Here is a 26,709-nt window from a genome sequence, read left to right as displayed (position 1 = left end):
CAAGCTCGACAGCGTGGAAGGTAGAGATTTACATGATAACGGGGATGGGTTTGTGACCTTTTGAACATCGATACCCAGGAGCCCGTGGGGGGTCTTAAAACGGGCCGTGACGACGCGTAATGCAGGAACCAATACGTGACCTGTCGCCCATCGCAGGACAAACAACTGGCCAGTTCAGAGTAACCAGTTAAATCGCACGTTTGTCTGTTTCACATGGGTAACTGAATCCAGCCACATCTACGTACACTTTTTAAAATATTTAGGATTGGGGAACCACTGTGATAGCAATGTCAGCAACAGGCTTGCAGGGGGCGCTAATTTATCGCAGATAGCGCTCGGAAGAATTTCCAGCGCCCGGTCCCGTGGGGCGTGTTCACGTTTTTGCGTGGATTTCTCCACCTGCGCTCGAGTTTCCCTATTGATATGCGTTGTTATGTAAACTAGCGGCTCAGTTGTCCGCTCACAGTATAAGGCTGTGTCTGTGTGTCCGATGGAGAGTAGCCACCCGGATTGGAGGGTCGGCGAACGGATGAGGGGAGCTCAGAGTCGGGTCTTAACAGAGAATCGGCTCTAACGTTAACTGTCGGTCGGTGGTGCCCTTAAAAATGTAATTCTAAGGAAGCTGGACGTCACATTGAATCAAGCAGCGTTGGCCATCCTTCCTGCGGCTTTCATTTGTGTATTTTTTTTAATTACAGCGCTAGCAATAAATAACGCTACCCAAGATACACTAAATACGTCTGATCGATTTCCAGCCACGTCCTTGTTTGTACTCAGACACGCTTTTTAAAATAAAAGCCCAGCGCTTGAATGCGAGCGAGCGTGCGTCACTCTGCGTTTCGGAAAAAAAGAGCAGGTTTTTTTTTTTTTTGCATATTTCCATTTCTGCTCTTCTTTTCATTAAAAAGGCACCGGTGTTGCTCACTTTGAAAACGCACGACGACGCAAGCCATGAATTAGGCAGTGAGTCATGGAAAGAGGCGAGCGCTCACTGCGCAGTCCCCGGGCTTGGCACAACGGCGGCTCTCCGGGGGCACCGCGCCCGATGCGCTAATGAAGATTCAGTTTATTTAGTTGCTGGCATTGTCGCAAAGGCATTTGGTGAATTAATTTCAAGTAAAGTAAGAGTAATCAGATAATGCATCCAGTGCAGGGGTGGTGGCTAAAAAGGTGGAAACGAATTAAGTAGGGGCTTTGGGCCATCAAGTGCCACCAGCAAGAATGATGAACATTTTTAAAAATACTGTAATTTATGAGGTAGAAATGCGTAACACATAAGAATAGTTGCGTCAGATACTTGAAATATTAAAACGCGTGCTTCACTCTAAATGTTGAGTGTTCTTAATTTGGGCAGCACGGTGGCGCAGTGGTAGCGCTGCTGCCTTGCAGTAAGGAGACCTTGGTTTCCTTCCCGGGACCTCCCAGCGTGGAGTTTGCATGATCTCCCCGTGTCTGCTCCGGTTTCCTCACACAGTCCAAAAACATGCAGGTTAGGTGCCTTGGCGATCCTAAATTGTCCCTAGTGTGTGCTTGGTGTGTGGTGGGCTGGCGCCCTGCCCTGGGATTTGTTCCTGCCTTGCGCCCTGTGCTGGCTGGGATTGGCTCCAACAGACCCCGTGGCCCTGTGTTAGGATATAGCGAGTTGGACGATGACTGACTCTTCTTAATTGTAATAGAAATTGGTCATTTTTTGCCCTTTGTTAAAGATCCATAGATCAAAACTTCAAAATAACGAATATAGTCACTGACTTTGAAATAGTCTAAAATGATCCCCAACCTGTTTGTGTTTGAAATTTATCATTTCTAACTTGGGAGGGGCTCTTAGAAGGCTAGGACCACCAGTAAAAATTCAAATATCAAAAATATTCTCATATTTGTGATCAGCAGCCTCAAAATAGCATAAAATGACACCACCATGCATATATTAACAGTCCCCATTTTTTTTTTACAGTGGGGAAAATAAGTATTTGATCCCCTGCTGAATTTCTAAGTTTGCTCTCTTACAAAGAAATGAACAGTCTCTCTAATTTTTATGGTAGTTTCATTTTAATGGAGAGATACAGAAAAAAACACATTACATAAAAGTTCTAAATTGATTTGCATGTCATTGGGAGAAATAAGGACTCGATCCCCTGCAACCCAGCCAGAATTCTGGCTCCAACAGATTGACTGCGTGCACAGATTACAATCAATCAATCAATCACTTACAGATACTCCTGATCTGAACTCATTTTGTGTATGAAATTCACCTGTCCACAGAATCAATTTCTTCCATTCCAACCTCTCCACCACCATGGGCAAGACAAAAGAGCTGTCAAAGGACATCAGGGACAAGGCTGGGATGGCCTACAAGACCATCAGCAAGATGCTTGGTGAGAAGGTGACCACTGTTGGTGTGATTATCCGCAAATGAAAGAAATATAAAATGACCATCAATCGCCCTCGGTCTAGAGCTCCACGCAAGATCTCGCCTCATGGGGTGAGGATGATCATGAGAAAGGTGAGTGATCAGCCCAAAACTACACAAGAGGAGTTAATGATCTGAAGGTAGTTGGGACCGCCACAGTCACCAAGAACACCATCGGTAGAAGGCACATGTACAAGCCCATCTTAAGTTTGCCAATGAACCTCTGAATCATCACGGGCCTGTACATGTGCCTTCTTGAGCAGGGGGACCTTGCGGGCACTGCAAGCTTTCAATCCATTATGGCGCAGTGTTACCAATGATGTTCTTGGTGACTGTGGTGGTCCCAACTACCTTTAGATCATTAACAAGCTCCTCCTGTGTAGTTCTGGGCCGATCCCTCACCTTTGTCATGATCATCCTTGCCCCATGAGGCAAGATCTTGTGTGGAGCTCCAGACCAAAGGCGATTGATGGTCATTTTATAATTTTTCCATTTGCAAATAATCGCACCAACAGTTGTCACCTTCTCACCAAGCTTCTTGCTGATAGTCTTGTAGCCCATTCCAGCCTTTTGCAGGTCTACAATCTTGTCCTCGATGTCCTTTGACAGCTCTTTGGTGTTACCCATGGTGGTGGTGAAGTTGGAATGAAAGAAATTAATTCTGTGGACAGGTGTGCTTCACACACATAACGAGTTGAGATCAGGAGTATCTGTCATTGATTGATTGACTGGGCACACATATTACAATCCATCTGTGGGAGGCAGAATTCTGGCTGGGTTGTAGGAGATCAAATCCTTATTTCTCTCAATGATCCATCCATTCATCCATTTTCCAACCCGCTGAATCCGAACACAGGGTCACGGGGGTCTGCTGGAGCCAATCCCAGCCAACACAGGGCACAAGGCAGGAACCAATCCCGGGCAGGGTGCCAACCCATCGCAGGACACACACAAACACACCCACACACCAAGCACACACTAGGGCCAATTTAGAATCGCCAGTCCACCTAACCTGCATGTCTTTGGACTGTGGGAGGAAACCGGAGCGCCCGGAGGAAACCCACGCAGACACGGGGAGAACATGCAAACTCCACGCAGGGAGGGCTCAGAAAGCGAACCCGGGTCTCCTAACTGCGAGGCAGCAGCGCTACCCACTGCGCCACCGTGCCTCCCTCTCTCAATGATATGCAAATCAATTTATAATTTTTATATAATGTTTTTTTTCTGGATATTTGGTTGATATTCTGTCTCTCTCCATTAAAATGAAACTACCATAAAAAATAGAGAGACTGATCATTTCTTTGTAAGTGAGCAAACTTCAGCTCATCAAATATATTATCAAATATTTTCTCCACTGTAATTTTATGAAGAGGAGTAACTCTGACCACTCACATCAAATTATGGGGTAAACACCTGCCGTCAGTTGATGTGGCACCCATAACTTCAAGTCCATCTAGTCATTTTTAGTGAAGACAACGACTGGTTTACTCCTTATCATAAAGATGTCATTTCCTGTAACAAAACTGGTCCTAAAATGGCCTAAAAATGAGGATTTTTTTCAAGTATAGAGGGCCATAAATATGGTGGACCACCAAAAAGTGATCTCTTGCATAACTAAACATCAAGATGAGTCAAATGGTATATCATATGTGTGGTTTTTCCTCATACTGAATCACTGAAGTGATCTCAGAGCTTTCAAGAGTAATTCTTATGAACACAACAAAGGAAGACAAAAAGAAACCCAGAACTTCACAGCTGGCAGCTCAGACAGGACTTCATCCTGGATGGGATCACAAAACGTCACACCCCAGGGATTTTGTTAACCCACCCAGGCATAAGCCTTTGGCATTGATGATCATTTATGTAGCACACGGATGCCACACTATGGTGCTGGTGTGTTGCCGTGGCATATTGCATTTCTGGTAGTGCTAGGAGGAAATGAGCCCTAACAGAGTGAAGTGATCTTGTGCTGATCCGCTATACACCCAGCCGGCACTCTGCAGAGGCTGTTGAGGGATGTGTGGCTTGTGTTTCTGATGATCAATAATGCACTTGGTGATCGAGGCTAATGAGATTGAGGATTTGAATCAGGGTCTTCATTAGACAGCAGATGCCGTAGGATCCGACACGAACGGAGAGGTGCACTCAGGTTATTAGCTGGTGGCTTCAGTCTGACATGCCTCATTGTTTGGCAGGCAGGACCTGGTTTTTCTCTAGCTCCTCCGACGTTGCCTCCTCTTGTCATCTGATATAAAAAGAACAACATTTTCAGGCGGAACTTTAATATTACAGCATGTCGGGTTTTGTGTGATACAAATCAGACGCCGTTAGCTGCCACAGACTTAACGGGATCAGGATATTGGAAAAGGTGCAGCAAAAAACAAAGGGCCTCACACTAGCCTCACTTCATGAGCATGTGCACAGGTGCACACACACACAAATGGAGATGGTTACACACACATACATATGCATTTACAAGAACACACACTGACAAGTCTATATGTGCACACACAGACACAAATAAAAGTACAAACCAGCAAACACACACAAATGAGCTTACGTGCACACACATTAGAACATTAGAAAAACGTTTGACAAAGCACGCCAGTTCTATGCACTAAATTTAACCAAAACAACATCAAGTCGAGTTTTGAAGGTCCCTAAAGTCTTATTGTCCACCACACTACATTGTCACTTATTCCATGTGTTTATAGCTCAAAAGTCTGTTAAAAAAAATGTAACCTTAGGAAATATCCAACTGTATCCCCATATTCTTGTTGAACTCACTTTAAAGTGACAGCCTTGACCCACTGGAATAATTCCTTTCACTATTTCAAACACATCAATCGCGTCACTGTCTATTCTTCATCTCAGTTTGCTTAAACTAATAAAGTTCAGCTTCTTCAATCTCTCCTCATAACTTCTTATTCCTGGAATCTGGCTGTTCGCTCGTCTCTGGAGTTTCTCTAGCACTGATTTGTCTTTTTGTGCAATTTGGGCACCAAAACTCCACTCAGTATGCCAGATGAGGCCTGACTTGTACACTATATAATATAACTGCATTGGGCTGCTCTATAATCTAACATTCTATCAGTCTTCTTGACCACTTCTATCCACTGTCTTGATGTTGATAGTGATGCGTCCACTACAACTCCCAGGTCCAGTTCATAAGTTGTGCTCTCAAGCTTCAGACCACCCACTGTATACTCAAATCTATCATTTCTTCTTCCTACATGTAATACGTCACATTTTCATACAGTTTTGCCGTGTAGTCTTCCACTTGGCGAAAGGGGTGTGAGGCCTCCAAACTCCATAAATGGCAGGCCAGCCACTTGAATAACCTTTCCAGAAGAGGCTCACTCAGACTTGGCCAGGCCCCAAATGCTACCTGCTGCTTTAAGCCAGAGTAGGCCCCAAATATGAGGAGCTGGCAAAAGAAATAAAAATATTGGAAAATATAACACAAGCCCCACAAATAGAGGGATGACAGTAAACCCATGGCTTGTATAAAAAGGGACAAAAAAGAATCTTTAACAACTGAAGATTTATTTTACAAAAAAAAAAAAAATACAAAGAAAATTTCAAATTTGCAAAAAGAAGCAAAGAAGTCCCAATACACAGTCTAGAAGAAAAACCTAAGCCAGCATTTCTCAACCTTTAAGTATTTGTGACCTGAGTTTTCATAAGTTTTAATTGCGCCCCCCCTAACGTTTTTTTTGAAAGGAGCCCACTAATACCAATTTATTCTTTTTTTAATTAATGATATATCATAAATACATATTTTATTATACCTACTTAACTTTTATCGACATTTATCTAAGTCAATATTTATTTTTCTAGTCTCAGAATGTAGTTTAAGTTATTTTGTTTTGGTTTCAATAGATGTATTTTTCATATTTTTGATTCTTGTTTTCTTTTTCACATCTTCGCGCCCCCCTTTTTGCTACTTTGCGCCCACCCCCCACAGATTGAGAACCACTGACCTAAGAACACAAGGCAAGAATAATCAAAAAAGCAGAAGCCACCGAGAAAGTGACTCCCAGGTACTCCGCTGTGAATGAATGATTTCCCGCTCCTGAGCCTTCTCAGAAGACTTACAGTATATACTCACGTTTAAGTTCTCCTGCGGATAAGTCGAGACTTGATTTTACCGTATAATTTCCTGTATTTTATAATGCCGCTTGTATAAGTCGAATGCAGAAAACTCACGCTATTGCTACAAGAGATCATGATATGCTAACGCCCACCCGAGAGAGTAACCACTGAGCACACGGCCTTTTTTTTTCTATGAATTGTGCCTACGTGACCACAGAGTAAGACCCAAACTAATCCAAAGTAATGTTTGCACTGATTTGTGTTTTTTGTATCTCAGACCCTCATACACCTTTATCATAAGAACATCCCTTATCTACGATGGAGCATTCGATCAGAAGAAAATATTATGCTGGTTTTAAATTAAACGTCGTTGAAGTAGCGAAAGAAATTGGTAACTGTGCTGCTACAATAAAATTCGATGCATCTGAGAAACTGGCACGAGATTGGAGGAGGCAAGAAGATGTTAGACAAAAAAAAATTAAGTGTTGCATTTTTGAACAGGCGTATAAGTCGGGGTCTGAGTTTATGATCGATTTTTCGTGTTTCAAGATCTGACTTATACATGAGTATATATGGTATATTGCTGGAGGGAGGACTGAGTAGTGGTGATGTCAGAGCGGTCCCACCTCCTTAGGGTTCCACCCACAACTTAAGAACAGAAATTTGACAAATGAGAGGAGACCATTCAATCCATTTGTCATGCTTTTGTTTAGCTAATAGTGAAGCTGTCCCAATATCCCATCCAGACCCTTCTTAAATGTTGTCCAAGTTTCTGCTTCCCCTTCATGTCTCAGTAGTTTATTTTAGATTCCCACAACACTTTGCATAAACAAGTGCCTCCTGTCTTCAGTCCTAATGGACTTGCCCTTAATTTCCACTGATGCCCTCAAGAACGTGACTCACTGTTAACTTCTTCTGGATCTGCTTTATCAATGCCTTTGAGGACTTTGAAGACCTGGATTAGCTCCCCATGCAGTTTCCTTGGCTCGAGACTAAACAGGTTTAATTCTGAGTCTCTTACAGTAGGACATGTCCTCAAGTCCTGGGAGGCACTTGATAGCTCTCAGAAGGAATGGAAGAACAGTTAAAGAGAGAGACCATACACAATTACAGAATTAGAAGTGAAACCACCAAATTACATAAACTCAAAAACAAACAAAAAAACAGTAAAACTTCAAATACACAAATTTAAACTGACACGTAATAATAATATGTCTTTACATTTATATAGCCCTTTTCTCACTACTCAACTGGACACGCATACTGTATTCGGATGTCTCGACACATGTTCTCTTTTTCTAATAAAGTCCGTTAAATTTATGCATTTCAGTACATCACAGTGACATGTGAGCAACAAGGTGGCACACTGGCAGTGCTGCTGCCTCTCAGTAAGGAGACCAGGGTTCGTGTCCCGAGTCCTCTCTGCGTGGAGTTTGCATGTTCTCCGAGTGGGTTAGGTGAATTGGTGATACTAAACTGGCACTTGTGTGTGCTTGATGTTTGTATGTATGCGTGCCCTGTGAAGGAGTGGTGCTCTGTCCAGAGTTTGTTCCCTGCCTGGCACCCTATGTTAGCTGGGATAGGCTGCAGCTGACCCCCGCCACCCTTTTCAGGATTAAGCAGGTTAGAAAATAACTGACAATGACAAGTTACATTTTCCTCTCACGTGCAACTAAGAATTTTAATACACTGTGTACATGCAACGAGACTCCACTACTAAAACACAATCACGTGTGCACATGCATAACTGAAGCCATACAAAGGTGCACACACTCAATGGCGCACACACACACAAATAAGTGCAAACCTTCAAATCAGCAGCCTTACTAGGGGTGGGCATTTGGATATTTATGGAGTGTTGGGGTTATTTGTACTGATTCTTGTACTGATTGTATCCAACCACCCCCCATAACCATGTCCACCTGTAGGCACACATGCACCTCACATCTAAACATATGCACATTCTTACAAGTTCCACACATACAGTACACATGCGCATGCATATTTTTTTATGCTTGTTTTGTCTGAAATATTCCTCCATATTTGTGCCGTGACACTGAAATAAATGCATGAAGAAATAAATATTTAAAGAAATAAGCAATAAAAAAACATACTTCATCCATCTATCTATCCGTTTTCTAAACCTGCTTATCCTGAGCAGGAATGTGGCAAGCTAGAGCCTCACACAGGAGGAACTGGGCATAAAGCAGGAATAACAGCTGGACATGGCAGCAGTCCATCTTAGGGTGACCACACACACACACGTGCATCAAACACACGTGGATTGGACACTAGGTCCAATTTAGCATGGCCAATTCACCTAACCTGCATGTCTTTGGACACTGGGAAGAAACCAGGAAGTGCAAGCGTGAGGCAGAAGAGGAGGAAAAAAGCTGTAGGAGGCACGCTGAGAGTCGCCTTTAAAGAGTGATGTATAAAAGCGGACTGGAGGCAAGCTGGCTTTATGCACTGGAGAGGGAGTGCATGTCAAGAGAGGCTCAGACTCTTGACAATGCCGAGGCACTGAAAGTACACGTAAGGCAAGAGATATGAAGTAATGTACTTTGAAATGTACAATTTACTAACATGGCAGTTGTAGCAGGCTCGATAATGGATACAAATGGAATCTCTTAGGCTCTTGGTGATGGTGATCACTGTGAAAGGCGCTATATAAAGTAAAGAGTATATTGAAATGTTTCTTGCCACCAAAAAAGTAAAATATTTCTAAAGCCTGAACCAACAGAATTGATGTCGTTATTTCTTTTTGATAAAAGACCTCAGATGTTTTCTTCTTCTTCTTTGTAAAAATTATTGTCGCTTATTCCTTTAGCCCGTTTCTGATGGGTGAAGGTTACGAAGTGTGTTGATCTACTTTGACGTAGACGTGACAGCTCCATCGTTTTACGTCGAAAGGACTAAACGTTTTTGATAAGAAGACGACGACGCGCTGTATGGGGGACTAGAAAGCCGAGCAGGAAGCTTACAGTCGGCGGCGCCCCCCGCAGCTTCAACCCGTGGCGCTGCGCTGTTCGAGGTGTCGCTCCTTCCCAGGAGTCATTAAATTGACATGCTGTCTGCTCCGCATGCATGCCGTGCTACATTTTAATAGATGGCCGGGGTGACAGCCCTGGTGTTTCTTCACGATCTCACCCCTTTCATATTAAAATATCATCAAAGAGTCTCGCAGGACAGCAGCGGCAGAAGCCGATCAGCAGCACGCTGCCCTGTTCCACTCGAGCGGCGCTTAAGACATCGCGGAATCTGCTGAGCTGAGAAAAAATGTGAAGTGCCTTGGGGCTCCCGAAAAGAAAGGTGCTAAATAAATCTAATTGGCACGAAAGGAGCGGGGGACTGGGAAGGGATGCAGGTATGGATCCGAGTCCATGGACTGGAGTGTGGTGTAAAATGAGGGGAAAAGACCAGCCATCCCATTCTTTATTGATATAAAGTATGAGATGAACTGTTTGGGCGTTTAATGGCACTGGCTTGGGGTAAAGATGCCCTTCCTCTTTGGCACAGTTTGTGTATCATCGATGGGTACACTGTGCACTGTATTGGTTCTCCTGACTGCTCGTTAATTCATTCACTCATTAGTTCTTGTGTGCTTGTCTTTCATGTGATTTAGCACAACCTGCAACCAGCAAACTGTCATCTATCCATTTTTGTGAACTTGCCCTTCCCAGTACACTTTTAAAAATACTGGTTCTTTAATGGCTCTTTACTGGGTTGTGTGGTTTCATGTAGAATCTTTGGTTGACAAAGAGACATTTCATGCTGGAAGAAATTGTTTGTCCTTTGAGCTCTGAATTCCCTATAGGGAGTCCTATCTATCTATCTATCTATCTATCTATCTATCTATCTATCTATCTATCTATCTATCTATCTATCTATCTATCTATCTATCTATCTATCTATCTATCTATCTATCTATCGTGCCTTTCATATCTATCATATAGTGCCTTTCATATCTATCGATCTATCTATCATATAGTGCCTTTCACATCTATCGATCTATCTATCATATAGTGCCTTTCACATCTATCGATCTATTTATTATATAGTGACTTACAGTTAGGTCCATAAATATTTGGACAGAGACAACTTTTTTCTAATTTTGGTTCTGTACATTACCACAATGAATTTTAAATGAAACAACTCCGATGCAGTTGAAGTGCAGACTTTCAGCTTTAATTCAGTGGGGTGAACAAAACGATCGCATAAAAATGTGAGGCAACTAAAGCATTTTTTTAGCACAATCCCTTCATTTCATGGGCTCAAAAGTAATTGGACAATTGACTCAAAGGCTATTTCATGGGCAGGTGTGGTCAAGTCCATCGTTATGTCATTATCAATTAAGCAGATAAAAGGCCTGCAGTAGATTTGAGGTGTGGTGCTTGCATGTGGAAGATTTTGCTGTGAACAGACAACATGCGGTCAAAGGAGCTCTTCATGCAGGTGAAAGAAGCCATCCTTAAGCTGCGAAAACAGAAAAAACCCATCCGAGAAATTGCTACAATATTACGAGTGACAAAATCTACAGTTTAGTACATCCTGAGAAAGAAAGCAAGCACTGGTGAACTCAGCAATGCAAAAAGACCTGGACGTCCATGGAAGACAACAGTGGTGGATGATCGCAGAATCATTTCCATGGTGAAGAGAAACCCCTTCACAACAGCCAACCAAGTGAACAACACTCTCCAGGGGGTAGGCAGGTGTATCGATATCCAAGTCTACCATAAAGAGAAGACTGCATGAAAGTAAATACAGATGGTGCACTGCAAGGTGCAAGCCACTCATAAGCCTCAAGAATAGAAAGGCTAGATTGGACTTTGCTAAAGAACATCTAAAAAAGTCAGCACAGTCTTGGAAAAAAATTCTTTGGACAGATGAGACCAAGATCAACCTCTACCAGAATGATGGCAAGAAAAAAGTATGGAGAAGGCGTGGAACAGCTCATTATCCAAAGCATAGCACATCATCTGTAAAACACAGTGGAGGCAGTGTCATGGCTTGGGCGTGCATGGCTGCCAGTGGCACTGGGACACTCGTGTTTATTGATGCTGTGACACAGGACAGAAGCAGCTGAATGAATTCTGAAGTGTTCAGTGACATACTGTCTGCTCAAATCCAGCTAAATACAGCAGTCAAATTGATTCATGATACAGATGGACAATGACTCAAAACATACAGCCAACGCAACCCAGGAGTTTATTAAAGCAAAGAAGTGGAAAATTCTTGAATGGCCAAGTCAGTCACCTGATCTTAACCCAACTGAGCAGGCATTTCACTTGTTGAAGACTAAACTTCAGACAGAAAGGCCCACAAACAAACAGCAACTGAAAGCCGCTGCAGTAAAGGCAGAGCATTAAAAAGGAGGAAACCCAACATCTGGTGATGTCCAGGAGTTCAAGACTTCAGGCTGTCATTGCCAGCAAAGGGTTTTCAACCAAGTATTAGAAACGAACATTTTATTTCCAGTTATTTCATTTGTCCAAATACTTTTGAGCCCCTGAAATGAAGGGATTGTGTTAAAAAAATGCTTTAGTTGACTCACATTTTTATGCAATCGTTTTGTTCACCCCACTGAATTAAAGCTGAAAGTCTGCACTTCAACTGCATCTGAGTTGTTTCATTTAAAATTCATTGTGGTAATGTACAGAACCAAAATTAGAAAAAAGTGGTCTCTGTCCAAATATTTATGGACCTAACTGTATCTATTATATAGTGCCTTTCATCTATCTACATTCTCATCCCTACCAACTTCGCTGTCACTTCGTCTACTTCTTCATATCTTAAATTGTTCTTAAGTCTTCAATCTGCCTCAAGTACCAGCTTAAGTGAAAAATTTAGGAAAATGTACTAAGTAATTGCAACACAAACACTGACTTAATCAGTTTTAATGCGAAAAGATGCTGACGACAGAAGAGAAGAAGTGGACCGCTAGGGTGGAGAACAGAAGAGCTGCTCAGGAAGCAGCAAGCGCATCGACCTCTGAACAAACGAATGGTAAACGTACAGAGAAAGAGAATGAAAACTAGGAATGGTCAAGTCAAGTGTATTCACTGCATGTTATCGTGTAGAGCGCCGTTACTGGTAGGTGGATAAAGGAAAAGAGTTTATTTGATTTATACAGTAGATAGATAGGAATGGCACTATATAACTGGTATATACCATTTACTGATGGTGTGCTCCCAGTAGCGGAGACAGCGATGAGTAAACTTCCCCATTTGCCTACTTACACATTCTAGAATTATAAAAATAATTACATTGTAGTTGTGAAACAGGATGGGATTGTGTTGACTGTGGAAAAACCGGAATCTTCTTGGTTTGTCCCTGGCAGTAACTCACAAGGTGGCTTGGAGATTGTCACCTAATCTACCAGTGTTCACACAGTAGAAGTAAGCAACCATTGTGTTATACATCACCTCTCAAAAGTCTTCACCCCCTTGGAAGTTTTCACATTTTATTCTTATACAATCTTGAATCACAGTGGATTTAATTTGTTTTTTTTTGACAATGATCAACTGAAAAAGTCTCTTTAAAGTGAAAACAGATCTCTGTAAAGTGGTCTAAATGAATTACAAATATAAAACACAACATAATTGATCTCACAGGTATTCACCCCCTTCACCTCAGTATTTAGTAGACGGCAGCCATGACAGCCTTGAGTCTGTGTGTTCAGGTCTCTCTCTCTATCAGCTCTGTCATCTTTCCACCTTCAAAACTGCTAAAGGTCTCTCAGATTGTGAGTGGGCAGCCTTTCTCAAGTCCAACCACAAATTCTCTATTGGACTGAGATCTGCACCCTGCCTTCACAACCTTCTCAGCTGCTTCAGCTCATTCACATTGTTGTTTCACATTGAAGCCTTACCTGTGTTGCTTTGGGTTTCTTCTTAAGCTTGTCGTCTTGCCTGAAAACAAATCTATTAAAGTGCAGCTTTCTTGTAGACTCCCCTTTTCCTACAGGATTTCCCCATATTTTGCTGCATTCATTTTAGCCTTATAAGTCTTCCAGGGTCAGCTGCTGAAAGGCATCCCCATAGGCTGATGATGATGATGATGAGGAGGATGGTTTGTTTTAGCTAATGTGCTGTGTAACATGGCATTTAGTCTGATGGCCAAAAAGCTCCATTTTGGTCTCCAGACCACAGAACCTTCTTTTAACTGGCTTCAGAGTCTCCCTCTATCTCTCCTGTCAGGATGTCCTGTGTGTGACTGGTGAAGTACCCGGACATAGTAGTTGTCTGCACATCCAATCTCCCCCACTGTAGCTTTTGATTCTTTCAGAGTTCTCAGAGGTTTCTCAATGGCCTCCCTCACTCGTCTTCATCAGTTTTTGTGGACGGCCTGCTCTAGCTGATTCCCACCTCTACCATACTCTTTACATTTCTTCATGGTTGATTTAATGATGATATTTACTCACTTGGAGATTTTTTTCTCTCCATCACCTGACTTATGCTTTTCATGGAGCTTTTATCTTCATTGCGTAGGTTAGACTATCATACTGGACCTTCTGGTACAATCAAGTGAAACCCCAGGCAGGTGTCCTGCATTGAATTAACGAAGGGACTTCTAAGTAACACTAGTGATGATTTTAGGGGTGTCATATTAAAGGGGGTGAAGACTAATGAGATCAATAACGTTGTGTTTTATAGCTGTCAATAAATTTAGACCACTTTGCAGAGATGTGTGTTCACTTTTAACAATAAAGAGACTTTTCTGTTCATCAGTGTCCAAAACAAAGAAATTAAGTCCACTGGGATTTAATGTTGTATAAAAATAAAACGTCCAAAGGAGGGTGCGGACTAGTGAGACTTGTATTTGTCACTGCACACGTGGTGTTCTTTGGGGTGGTGCTCAGCATTGAAAGGTGCTATATAAAATAAAGATTGCTTGCCCTCTCGCGTCTCCCAGTGAGTCACTAAACCTCAAAAGTGGATACTGTATTAATTCTGAAGGATTATAGAAGGAATGCTCTATAAAATCGCAGTGTGACCCTGAATGAGTCATTCCATTTGCTGGCACTTCCACATAAACTTAAACGTAAATCACACTTCACTTTGGAGAAAAGCATCCGCTGGTGAAGCAAACATAAATTACAGCTTTTTAGTTTCTTTTTTTTTCATAATCAATTTTTGTTGGTTTAATAAACACATATGGAAGGACCACACTACGGCAGTCCTGGATTTACTGTACATCAGGTTCTGCACGGACAACGTCACCAGGGATAGGCGCATAAGGATTTATCCTAACGGGAAGCCCTGGATGACGAGGGATGTCCAGAGTCTGCTGAAAGCCAGGAATACTGCTTTCAGGTCTGGGGATGGGGGTCTTTACAGTGTAGCCAAAGCAAACCTGAAGAGAGGCATCTGAGAGGCCAAGGCAGCATACAGAAGGAGGAGAGAGGACCATCTGAGGAGCAACAACACCAGGCAGGTGTGGCAGGGTGTCCAGCACATCACCGGCTACAAATCCAGCAACTCCTCGGCCACCGAGGAAGACGCGTCTCTGGCAAAGGAGCTGAACATCTTCTTTGCTTGCTTTGAGGTGACGCCAACAGCAGCTCCATCACAGCTGCCTGTTCACCACAGCAACATACTTATGGTGGAAGAGTGTGAGGTGAGGCGGGTGATGAGGAAGGTGAAGCTGAGGAAGGCTGCAGGACCCGACGGTGTGGCTGGACGGGTGCTGAAAGACTGTGTGGATCAACTGGCTGGAATCTTCACTAGGATTTTCAACCAGTCCCTGTCCCAGGCCACTGTCCCATCCTGCCTCAAGTCCTCAATCATTGTTCCGCTGCTGAAAAAATCCATCACGAACACTCTGAATGATTTCCGCCCAGTGGCACTCACATCTGTCATCGTGAAGTGCTTTGAGAAACTGGTGCGGTGTCATACCATCGCCTGCCTGCCAGCAGACCTGGACTCATTTCAATTTGCTTACAAAGCAAAGAGATCCACGGAGGATGCTGTGGCCACAGCCCTTCATGCTGCCCTGACTCACCTGGAGCAGCAGGGGAGTTATGCCAGACTGCTGTTTGTGGACTTCAGCTCGGCATTTAACACCATCCTCCCACAACGACTGGTGTCCAAACTGGTAGATCTGGGACTTTCATCACTTACCTGCAGTTGGATACTGGACTTCCTGTCTGGTCGCTCCCAGCGGGTCAGGCTGGGTCCCCACACCTCCACTGCTCTCGGCCTCAACACCGGGACGCCACAGGGTTGTGTGCTCAGCCCGCTCCTCTACACCCTCTACACATATGACTGTGTCCCCACTCACCATTGCAACATGATCATAAAGTTCGCGAATGACATGACAGTGGTCGGACTCATCTCGGGCAAGGAGGGTGAGCTGGCATACAGGGACGAGGTGGAGCGGCTGTCAGAGTGGTGCAGAGTCAATAACATGCTCCTCAACACCACAAAAACGAAGGAGCTTGTTATTGACTTTAGAAAAAACAAAACTGACATCCAGCCACTCATCACTGGTGGGGGGAGGTGTGGAGAGGGTCCCGGTGTTCAGGTTTCTGGGCATTGAGCTGGAGGATGACCTGACCTGGAGCGCCAACACCAAGGAGCTGCTGAAGAAGGCGCAGCAAAGACCTGTATTTTCTGAGAACCATCTCCCCAAAAATCTGCTCCTTGCCTTTTATCACTGTTCCATCGAGAGTGTGCTCATGTACGGACTGTGTGTGTGGTACTGTGCTCCACAGGGTCGTCAGCACAGCGGAGAGAACAATTGGGTGTACCCTCCCCACTCTGGAACAAATCTACACCTCCCGATGCCGCAAAACAAGCAATAGACATTTCACAGCATTCATCACATCCCGGTCATTGCCTCTTCCAGCCTTTGCCATCGGGCAAGAGATACAGAGCAATGAAAACCAGGAGAAACCGCTTTAAAAACAGCTTTTATCCAAAAGCAACGATGGCCCTGAACTCTGAATAAAACTGCTCCATATAATTTTCCCAATGTGCAATATAGACCTTAAGTCAAACAGTGCAATTTGTATTTTTTTTTTTTATTAGTATTCGGTTTATTATTTTCTCTCTTCTTGTCTTTTTAACTCTTATGCCTCACACTGAGTCGACTGCACCTTCAATTTCGTTGTTCCTTTATAAAAGTCACAATATCTATCTATCTATCTATCTATCTATCTATCTATCTATCTATCTATCTATCTATCTATCTATCTATCTATCTATCTATCTATCTATCTATCTATCTATCTAATCATGTAAAGGTACATTTCACTTTTATTTGTCCTCTGTCTTCCCCTATTCAAAACACTACACCGGGTTGTGCCACCATGTCTGGTTGGGCACTCCCATGGACATGCCCACAGCATGCCATCTTACCAGTGTGTGCTTATAATGTAACAGGAGACTGCTGTCTCATGAAATTATTTGTAAATGCATCCATGGGGCAGGAGTCAACACTTAATAAAATGATCTTTTCTGTGGCAATAACCCTGTGAATTACTCTGTTGCTATTATGAGCAAAAAACAATGCAAATATAGGCCATTAAAATGAATTAAATTAAATTATTATGCACTTGAATTCTTAGCTATTTAATTATGTAAAATATTTAAACTATTGCGGGGGGGGGGGTGTCACATCTGTTTGTGACAACAGAGACTTGGGTTCAGTGCCCTCTCACATCCCAAAGACACTAAGATGCCCACTTGGCAAGTATAACAGGCCCAGTATGAGTCGGTATGCCCAGTGAGTGACTGGCCTCCCATCTAGATTTGGTTGCCCCTGGTAAAGATGGAATAGACCCCCATTCCCTGTGCCTTTTGTAGTGAAATGAGTTCAAAAAAGCAGGAATTAGTATAAGCTGCCCTAATTCAGGATTTTTATAAGAAATGTAATGAGTTGCTTCATGAGACAGAAGTTCGTCATAAACACGAAGAGCTGCATCAAATACTTCAGATATTAAAATGTGTCTCAATTTAGATGTTTAAATCTAAAAATTCTTGATTGTAAAAGAAATTTGTCATTTTTTTTTTGAGGGCCATAGAGGAGGAGGAGGTTAGGAGCAAGCACTGATACAGTATGTTGCCGAACTCAGCACATGACAAACCACCTCAGGATCCCAGATTAGGAGCCGAGGAGCCATGTGACAGGTGACACCTCAGCACCACACAAGTTCCGGTGGAATGGAACAGGGTGAGGTTTTTTTATGGGGGCTGGAGTGCCAATCCTGCCACCAAACCTCAAGTTTTCCCTGCAGGTTGGAGGGCCTACTTGCAGGACTGGATGCAAGTTAACGTCATACCCAGGACAAAGCACTTGCAGGTTAAGGGCCCAATAGAATAGAGTCGTTTCTGGCATTTATGGGATTCAAACTGGCAATCGGACAGATCCCTAGCCTCATAGCCACCACTCCACCCATTTAGATAGATAGATAGATAGATAGATACTTTATTAATCCCGATGGGAAATTCACATAGAAGGATAGACACTTAGTAAATAACATCACATTCTTAATCACTGAACTTGAAATAGTCTAAAATGATACCCTACATGCTTATGCTTGAAATTTGTTATTTTTAATCTTCTGAGAGTAGCTCTTAAAGGTGTAGGACCACTGATAAAGAATCAAATATCAAAAATATGATCATATGTGTGATCACCAACCTCAAGTCAAATCGGGGAGCATGCACTGGTACAGCGTGTTGCCGCATCCACTACACGGCAAAATAACTTGGGATCCTGGTTTGCAACCCCCCAGGCAGACATGCAGTCCAGTCCCACCCTCTGGAAATGACCCTCTATCTGCTGCATCCAGGTGTTACATGGACGACCCCTTGGCCTGGTCCAGCCACTCGGGTCCCCAACAATGAGGCTCCTACGAGCTGGATCACCCTCGGGGAAACGCGCCACATGGCCATAGTGCCGTAACTGATGCTTCCTCACAATGCCGGTCATGTGCCTCATTTGGGACTCCATGAGAAACACAAAGTCAAACCAACGGTACCCAAGGATTTTCCGGAGAGACACAGTACCAAAGGAGTCCAGTCTTCATCTCCGGTCACTGGATAGCGTCCATGTCTTGCAACCATATAGCAAGATTGGAAGCACCAGGACTCTAAAGACTTGGACCTTCGTCCTTTTGCATAGATATCGGGAGCGCCACACACCCCTTTCCAGTGACCTCATGACCCCCCCATGCTCTCCCAGTCCGTCTACTGACTTCATAGGAAGAGTCACCAGAGACATGAATGTCAATGCCAAGGTAAGTAACCCTCTTGACGAGGTCGACACTCTCTCTGCAGACAGACACACTGCTGATGGCTGTGCCAAGAGGTCATTAAAGGCCTGGATCTTGGTTTTTATCCAGGACACTCGCAAGCCCAGACACTGAGACTCCTCGTTCACTATCTCGAGCGCCCCGATCAGAGCCTCCACTGACTCTTCGAAGATCACAGCATCGTCAGCAAAGTCAACCTCCGTGAATCTTTCTTCACCAACAGATGCCCCACAGCCGCTGGACCCCACGACCTTGCCCAACACCCAGTCCATACAAGCATTGAACAGAGTAGGAGCAGAACAGACTGCTGACGAACCCCAGAATCAACTGGGGAAAAACGCAGAGGTCCTGCCTCCACTCTGCACAGCACTCACAGTACCAGTGTACAGGCCGGCCATGATATCCAGCAACCTCGAGGGGATCCCGCGAACCCTCAGGTTTGAAACAGAATAAAACGACACGCCACATGCCTGTATTACTGATCCCCATTTTTTTTTTTTTTTTTGTATTAGGGGGCTTGGGTGATGTGGCAGGCACAACATCAAGTTCTGTAGACTATAGTTTTGGTGAAGGCACTAATTGGTTTTCTGTTTATAGCACAAAATAGAAAATGGCCTAAAAAGGAGGATTTTTCAGGTCTAGAGGGCTAAAAATAGTGGAAAACCCCAAAAAGCTTGACATCTTGCATGAGAGGACCTCAGGATGAGTCAAACGGTATTTCATAATTTGGGGTTTTTCTCGTACTGGTCAGTCAGTAGGCACCAGACAGAGAAAAACTGAAGTGATTTCAAAGCGGGCCGAAGAAATTCTTATGAAAGCCAAATGGATGGAATTTTGAAATGAGCTTAAAGGAATATGAAAAATGTTCATAAAACATTTCACATTACTCGTGTCGCATAATTCACATGTCAAGTCATTCGGTCGTATGCTCATAACTTGCAAAACACAGGCACTGTTTGCTAAAAGAATGTTAAATAAATGCTTCTGGAAAAATCAGTGCAAGGCATAAACTGGAAGCTCAATTTGCGTGGGACTGATCTTTTGAAGACAGGACTCTTAATAAATGAGTGAGGGGGAGTTGAGGATTATTATATTATTATATTCTTTTAACCACACTCTGTGTGTATCTCTTGAGAAAGTCTCTTGTCTATTTTGATCCTTCTGCATTTTTTTAAAGAACTCTCAGACATGTTGATAAGCATATATGACAGACTATCTAGAATGGGGAGTAGCGTGTGCTTGTTTTAAATTGGTCACAATTTATTTTTAACTCTGCCATATCAATGAATACAAAATGGCTGCATTTATAAAACTCTTCATGTGACATTTCCATAATATGAAATGATACTTGGGGTCTTGTAATGGATTAAAAATCTAGCTATGCCAATAAGACTTGAGCCGATCTGTAAACACCAGTGGACCCTGTGCCTAAAGTAACTGAGGTCTTTACTTAACAGATGAGTGCGTTTCATTCCTGTGAATACGTCTGAGAGGATGCCACTCAGCCCTTATAATATCTTCTAGAATTGTCCGAGCTAGCAGGTCAGATGCCTCCTCTGTCCCACCCAACTGGTGAATTCACGTCTGATACACTCGGCAGACTTATGGAGTGCGTGGAGAACGCTTTCCAAGATTCTGCTTCAGCACTCTTAAAAATAATGGTTCTGTAATGGCCCTTTACTGGGTTGTGTGGTTCCATTGTTTGACAAAGAGACACTTCATTCTGTGAAGGCTTATTTGTTTATGAAATTGATTCTCTGAACTCTGAAACGATTCTTCATATGTTGACAAAAATCTTTAGGTATATTAGGCAGGATACAACAGACCAAGATAACCAGAAATTAGCCTGTGTCATTGTAGGTAGGACCCCATTAGTATTTCACAAATCTATTATCTGTTTGTGGTTAATTACAGTATAATGCAAGTGAGGAGAGTGTGTTGAGTAGATGGAAAGAGTACTTTGAGAGGCTGATGAATGAAGAGAACGAGAGAGAGAAGAGGTTGGATGATGTGGAGATAGTGAATCAGGACGTGCAACGACTTAGCAAGGAGGAAGTAAGGACAGCTATGAAGAGGATGAAGAATAGAAAAGCCGTTGGTCCAGATGACATACCTGTGGAAGCATGGAGTTGTTTACGAGAGATGACAGTATAGCTTTTAACCAGACTGTTTAATGGAATCTTGGAAGGCGAGAGGATGCCTGAGGAGTGGAGAAGTGTACTGGTGCTGATATTTAAGAATAAGGGGGATGTGCAGGACTGTAGTAACTACAGAGGGATAAAATTGATGAGCCACAGCATGAAGTTGTGGGAAAGAGTAGTGGAAGCTCAGTTAAGAAGTGAGGTGATAATTAGCGAGCAGCAGGATGGTTTCATGCCAAGAAAGAGCACCACAGATGTGATGTTTGCTCTGAGGGTGTTGATGGAGAAGGTTAGAGAAGGCCAGAAGGAGCTGAATTGCATCTTTGTGGACCTGGAGAAAGCATATGACAGGGTGCCTCAAGAGGAGCTGTGGTATTGTATGAGGAAGTCAGGAGTGGCAGAGAAGTACGTGAGAGTTGTACAGGATATGTACGAGGGAAGTGTGACCGTGGTGGGGTCTGCAGTAGGAGTGACGGATCCATTCAAGGTGGAGGTGTGATTACATCAGGGATCGGCTCTGAGCCCTTTCTTATTTGCAACGGTGATGGACAGGTTGACAGACGACATTAGACATGAGTCCCCGTGGACTATGATGTTTGCTGATGACGTTGTGATCTGTAGCGATAGTAGGGAGCAGGTTGAGGAGAACCTGGAGAGGTGAAGATATGCTCTAGAGAGGAGAGGAATGAAGGTCAGTAGGACCACCAAGACAGAATACATGTGTGTGAATGAGAGGGAGGTCAGTGGAATGGTGAGGATGCAAGGAGTAGAATTGGCGAAGGTGGATGAGTTTAAATACTTGGGATCAACAGTACAGAGTAATGGGGATTGTGGAAGAGAGGTGAAGAAGAGAGTGCAGGCAGGGTGGAATGGGTGGAGAAGAGTGTCAGGAGTGATTTGTGATAGATAGGTACCAGCAAGAGTGAAAGGGAAGGTCTACAGGATGGTGTTGAGACCAGCTATGTTATCTGGGCTGGAGATGGTGGCACTGACCAGGAAACAGGAGACGGAGCTGGAGGTGGCAGAGTTAAAGATGCTAAGATTTGCATTGGGTGTGACAAGGATGGATAGGATTAGAAATGAGGACATTAGAGGGTCAGCTCAAGTTGGACGGTTGGGAGACAAAGTCAGAGGTGAGATTGCGTTTGTTTGGACATGTGCAGAGGAGAGATCGGGTATATTGAGAGAAGGGTGCTAAGGATAGAGATGCCAGGTAAGAGAAGAAGAGGAAGGCCTAAGAGAAGGTTTATGGATGTGGTGAGAGAGGACATGCAGGTGATGGGTGTGACAAGAACAAGATGCAGAGGACAGAAAGATATGGAAGAAGATGATCTGCTGTGGCGACCCCTAACGGGAGCAGCCGAAAGAAGTAGTGAATTACAGTATAATAAATATAATACCTTAAGGTTCTTTCTAGAACCTTCATGTGGATGTTTCTTGTTTGAAACAAAAATGCTGCCCCCATGGCATTCATTGCTCGAAAGAACCACTTTAGTTATAAGAACTCTTCTGTTACCATTAGTTCATAGTTATTTATGGACTCTGTTGCAGATGAAAATAAAAGGATCCTTCTGGGACTTTTTTGTGGGTGGTTCTTTAGAGAACCTAAAATGGTTCTCCTATGGCAGGGGTTTCTTAAACATTTTATTTCTTGAGACCTTTCATAGTGCCTTCAATACCCATTCCATCATCGGATTGTGGAAGGGTTGCTCTTGGAAAAGTGACATAGCAGGAGGGGAGTCCCCCATTGAACAATCACTGTTGATCATCATAGCAAAGCAATGTTGATGGCTTAATCAACTCGTGGTGACCCACTGTGACCCAAATCATACGTGACCCATACCCAATAAGTACAACGGTGACTTGTGACCCAACGACTTTATGAAACTCTGTCCTATCGCATTGGGTTGTCATTGTGTTGTGGTTTGGACACATTGGTGCCCATATGGGTTTGCTACCTGGGTTAAAATACACGCAATCAAAAATAATGGCAACCTTCCCTTGTAAGCTTTACAATGCAGTCTTGTTTAAAAATGTTATTGATTTACAGGCTACATCTTATCTAAATAAGCCTAAAATAATCCTTATTTACCTTGGCAGTGATATTCATGTCTCTAGTGATCCTTCCTATGAAGTCAGTAGACTGATTGAAAGAGCATGGGGGGGACATGAGGTCGCTGGGGTGTGTGGAGCTCCCGATATCTCTGCAAAAGGATGAAGGTCCAAGTCTTTAGAGTCCTGGTGCTTCCTGTCTTGCTATATGGCTATGAGTCATGGACGCTATCCAGTGACCTGAGAAGAAGACTGGACTACTTCAGTACTGTGTCTCTTCGGAGAATCCTTGGATACTGCCGGTTTGACTTTGTGTTGCTCATGGAGTCCCGAATGAGGCACATGACCTGCATTGTCACTACGGCGGGATTCCCTGAGGGTGATCTGGCTCACAGGATCCTCATTGCTGAGGACCCTAGCAGTTGAACCGGGCAAAGGGGATGCCCACGTAACACCTGGTGGTGGCAGATAGATGGTCATTTCTGGAGGATGGGACTGGACCACGTGTCTGCCTGGGGGGTTGCCAGCCCGGGATCTTGAGCTGTTTCTTAGTGTGGCTGTACCAGTGTAGGCTCCCCAGCTTGACATGACCTGACGTGATCCACACAAATTAAATATTAAAAGTCTTATTTAACAAACTGTAAAAAGCACAATTTTTTTTTTTCATATATGTGCCTACTGAGGTAGTGAGGAGGGGGGGTAAGTTTCGACACACTGGGGTCCATGGGGGTTTTAATCCAGCACTGATGACTGATTATGGGGTTCAAATCCAGAAAACTATATCCATGAGGCCTTAGTGTTCACCACTGTGGTGCTGCCCACCTTTAAATTTCATGCATTGGTTCATTGAATCGCTGTGTCAAGGGTTCAAGCACCTGTCTGTTAAGGTGTGTGTGTATATGTGTGTATCTGCACACATACTGGTGTCCCATTCAAGATCATTTTACCCCCCCCCCCCCCCGCCTTAGCCCCTAGTGCTGCTAGGATAGTCCCCAGGTTCCTGTCACTATACTGGAGTGTACAGGTTCAGAAGATGAAAGATTGATATAAATCAGTGAGTGAATGTTTCTCTTAAATTTCAAATTTACTTCAATGGCCTGTTTGCAGAGTTTGTGATGTGGAACACCAGCCTTCAGATGTTCACAGATGTGTTTGGCTGTATTTATGTTTGTGGCCTCACTTCTTTCTTTAATGAATTCTCCTCCAGACGATGTCCAGTCTGTGTGCGTCCATGATTAAAGCAAAGAGACCTTATCAAAACAAATAAACATCAATTTGTTTTATATAGCGCCTTTCTGTACTCAACATCATCCCAAGGCGTATTCCAAACTACTAGCTCTGTAGCTCAGTATTTTAAACTTATTTCTATTATAGTCATAGGCAGGTGAAGTGACCCATTTAGCAGCCTACAGATTTAAAGACCAGTAGCATTACCACAAAGCCACAATGCAGTTGGCATCAGAACCCCTTTATTTTTTTATTTTTACAAAGTCTCCCCCCCAAAAAAAACACCCCCCACATAGATGCATCTCTGCATATGTATGTGTGTATGTGTAATATATATATAATATAAAATATGTATATATAAAATATGAGAGAGTTTATTTACCTATCTGTAATATAGTGCATTTTACATTATCTATAATACAGGTATAGTGCATTTTACATTATCTGTCTATAATATAGATAGATAATGTAAAATGCACTATATTATAGACAGTGCATTTTACATTATCTATCTTTTATATACGCTCTAGACTACTTCTTTATCTGTCTGAAGCACTGCTGTCCTTTGCAGATCCTGGCAAGCTTCACTGGCTGCCCGTATCTAAATTATAAAGTCCTTCTTGTGCTTAACGGCACCTTTCATTAATTAGACATTCTTTTCCTTGTTCCTGTAATCGTTCTGCTGTGTCACAAATTCCTGTCCGTGTAGATTTTACTTTTCTGGGAAAACCAACACAATATTTTGTGGACTGACAAAGATTATAACTCCTCAAGTCTTCAGTTTTTTATTTCCTGTTTTTTTCTAAATATTTATAAAAACTACTGAATAATGATCACAGAGGTGCAAGAGTTAACAAATAAACTGATTAGTTCTTGGCTACTTTGTTATTTAAGCTTTATTGTGAGATACCTACATGTCAAGAAAAAAACAATGAAAAAACGGATCATTATTAAAGTTCATCCTAAAATGTATATGCTGACAAGACTTCAGTGCGCTCAAAGCCAAAACAGCAATAACCATTTTTTTTCCAAATTTCAAACAGAAGTTCACTCTCACTAATACCGAGACCGAGACAGTGCTGGAATCAGCCATCTGATTTTAAGAAATTTGGTTAACAACTTGGATTAATATGAAATCAAGAATATGGAAGGACTGAAAGTCTGCAGTTGCAGCAGCAAGCGATTGTCAGGACTTGACACTCCAGATATGAAACTTATTAGATGTAGCCATATAAACCAGTCTCTCATGTAGCACCATTCCTACCTATTATCTGTTTTTCCTTTTTTTTTTATAAGAGAGTGCCTTTCAAATCTATTTTATATAGTGCCTTTCATATCTATCATTATACAGTGTCATTACTGTGTATCTATTATATAGTGTCTACAGTTTAGCCAGTTATAACACACATTGGCACAGGGAAAGTACTTCTATATCTTATTATATTATTAATATTATGTGTAGTAATGGGGTTTTATGCTCTATTTTGGCACTGAAACAAATGAATTATCTATCATTATACAATGCCATTTGTATTTATTATATAGTGCCTTTCTTTTCTATTAATCTTTTAGTATATAGTGCCATTCCTGTCCATCTCTTATATCTACCTTGATGTTGTGAGTTGAAATCCTTCCACTTTCACTTCACCTGCTTGGGCTCCATTTGGGAAAAACAAAGAGCTGTAAGCAATTGTGTCACAAATGTGGTAAGGCCCCGTGGATAAAGGTATCGGCTAAATATTATCTGTGTATTTATATATTATATAGCACCATTCCTAATGGTCTATATATTATACAGCACCTTTCCTATCTGCCTCTTTATTATAGAGCGCCTTTCACATTTATCTCCGCCTCTTATCTCTCTGCCTCCCTAAGATGAAGGTGCTCGCAGATGCCTATCATATCCGCTATCCATGAGATAAGGGGTGGGGGGCGATCTATGCCGGATCGCGCTTCAATTGCACCTTTTGGCCGGTAGGGGCTTCTTGCGGAGTTCATTGCACCAAAAAGTCCAGCCTTTGCATCGGGTGGGCAGGATGGAGATTCTATATTTGGCGGTTAGGCAGGCGGATGGACTTCGAGGGGGCATTTCACGACGTGATGAGATGAAAGCCTCCTTCGCTTATGTGCTCTATAAAAATAAATCTGCCCATGAATAAATAAACGCGCCTCGCCGCGCGGTCAGCGCTTACCTTGGCGTGATCACAGACGCGATGTATCCGTAACGGTTATGCTATGGAGCGGTTAATTGCTGTATACGCGCATTGTAATTAATTTGGTATATACATACGCAGCCTGCACTATATAGCCCATGTGTTGATATTAAAAAGTCGCTTCCGCACGCCTTCTTTTCAGCAAACAGGCGTTCGCCGCAAACCCATCGTCGATAAGTCGACCCCCCCCCCACTCCTTCACCTCTCATCACAGTCGCCCTCCTCTCATTTGTTTTATTTCTTTTCCGTAAAACCAAATCTCATTTTAATATGCCTTTATTTAGTTAATCAATTAATTGACTGTGTCTCTCCATC

Source organism: Erpetoichthys calabaricus, chromosome 17 (assembly GCF_900747795.2).
Source record: "Erpetoichthys calabaricus chromosome 17, fErpCal1.3, whole genome shotgun sequence".
In the NCBI taxonomy this organism is placed as follows: domain Eukaryota; kingdom Metazoa; phylum Chordata; class Cladistia; order Polypteriformes; family Polypteridae; genus Erpetoichthys; species Erpetoichthys calabaricus.
This window is presented reverse-complemented; position numbering follows the sequence as displayed.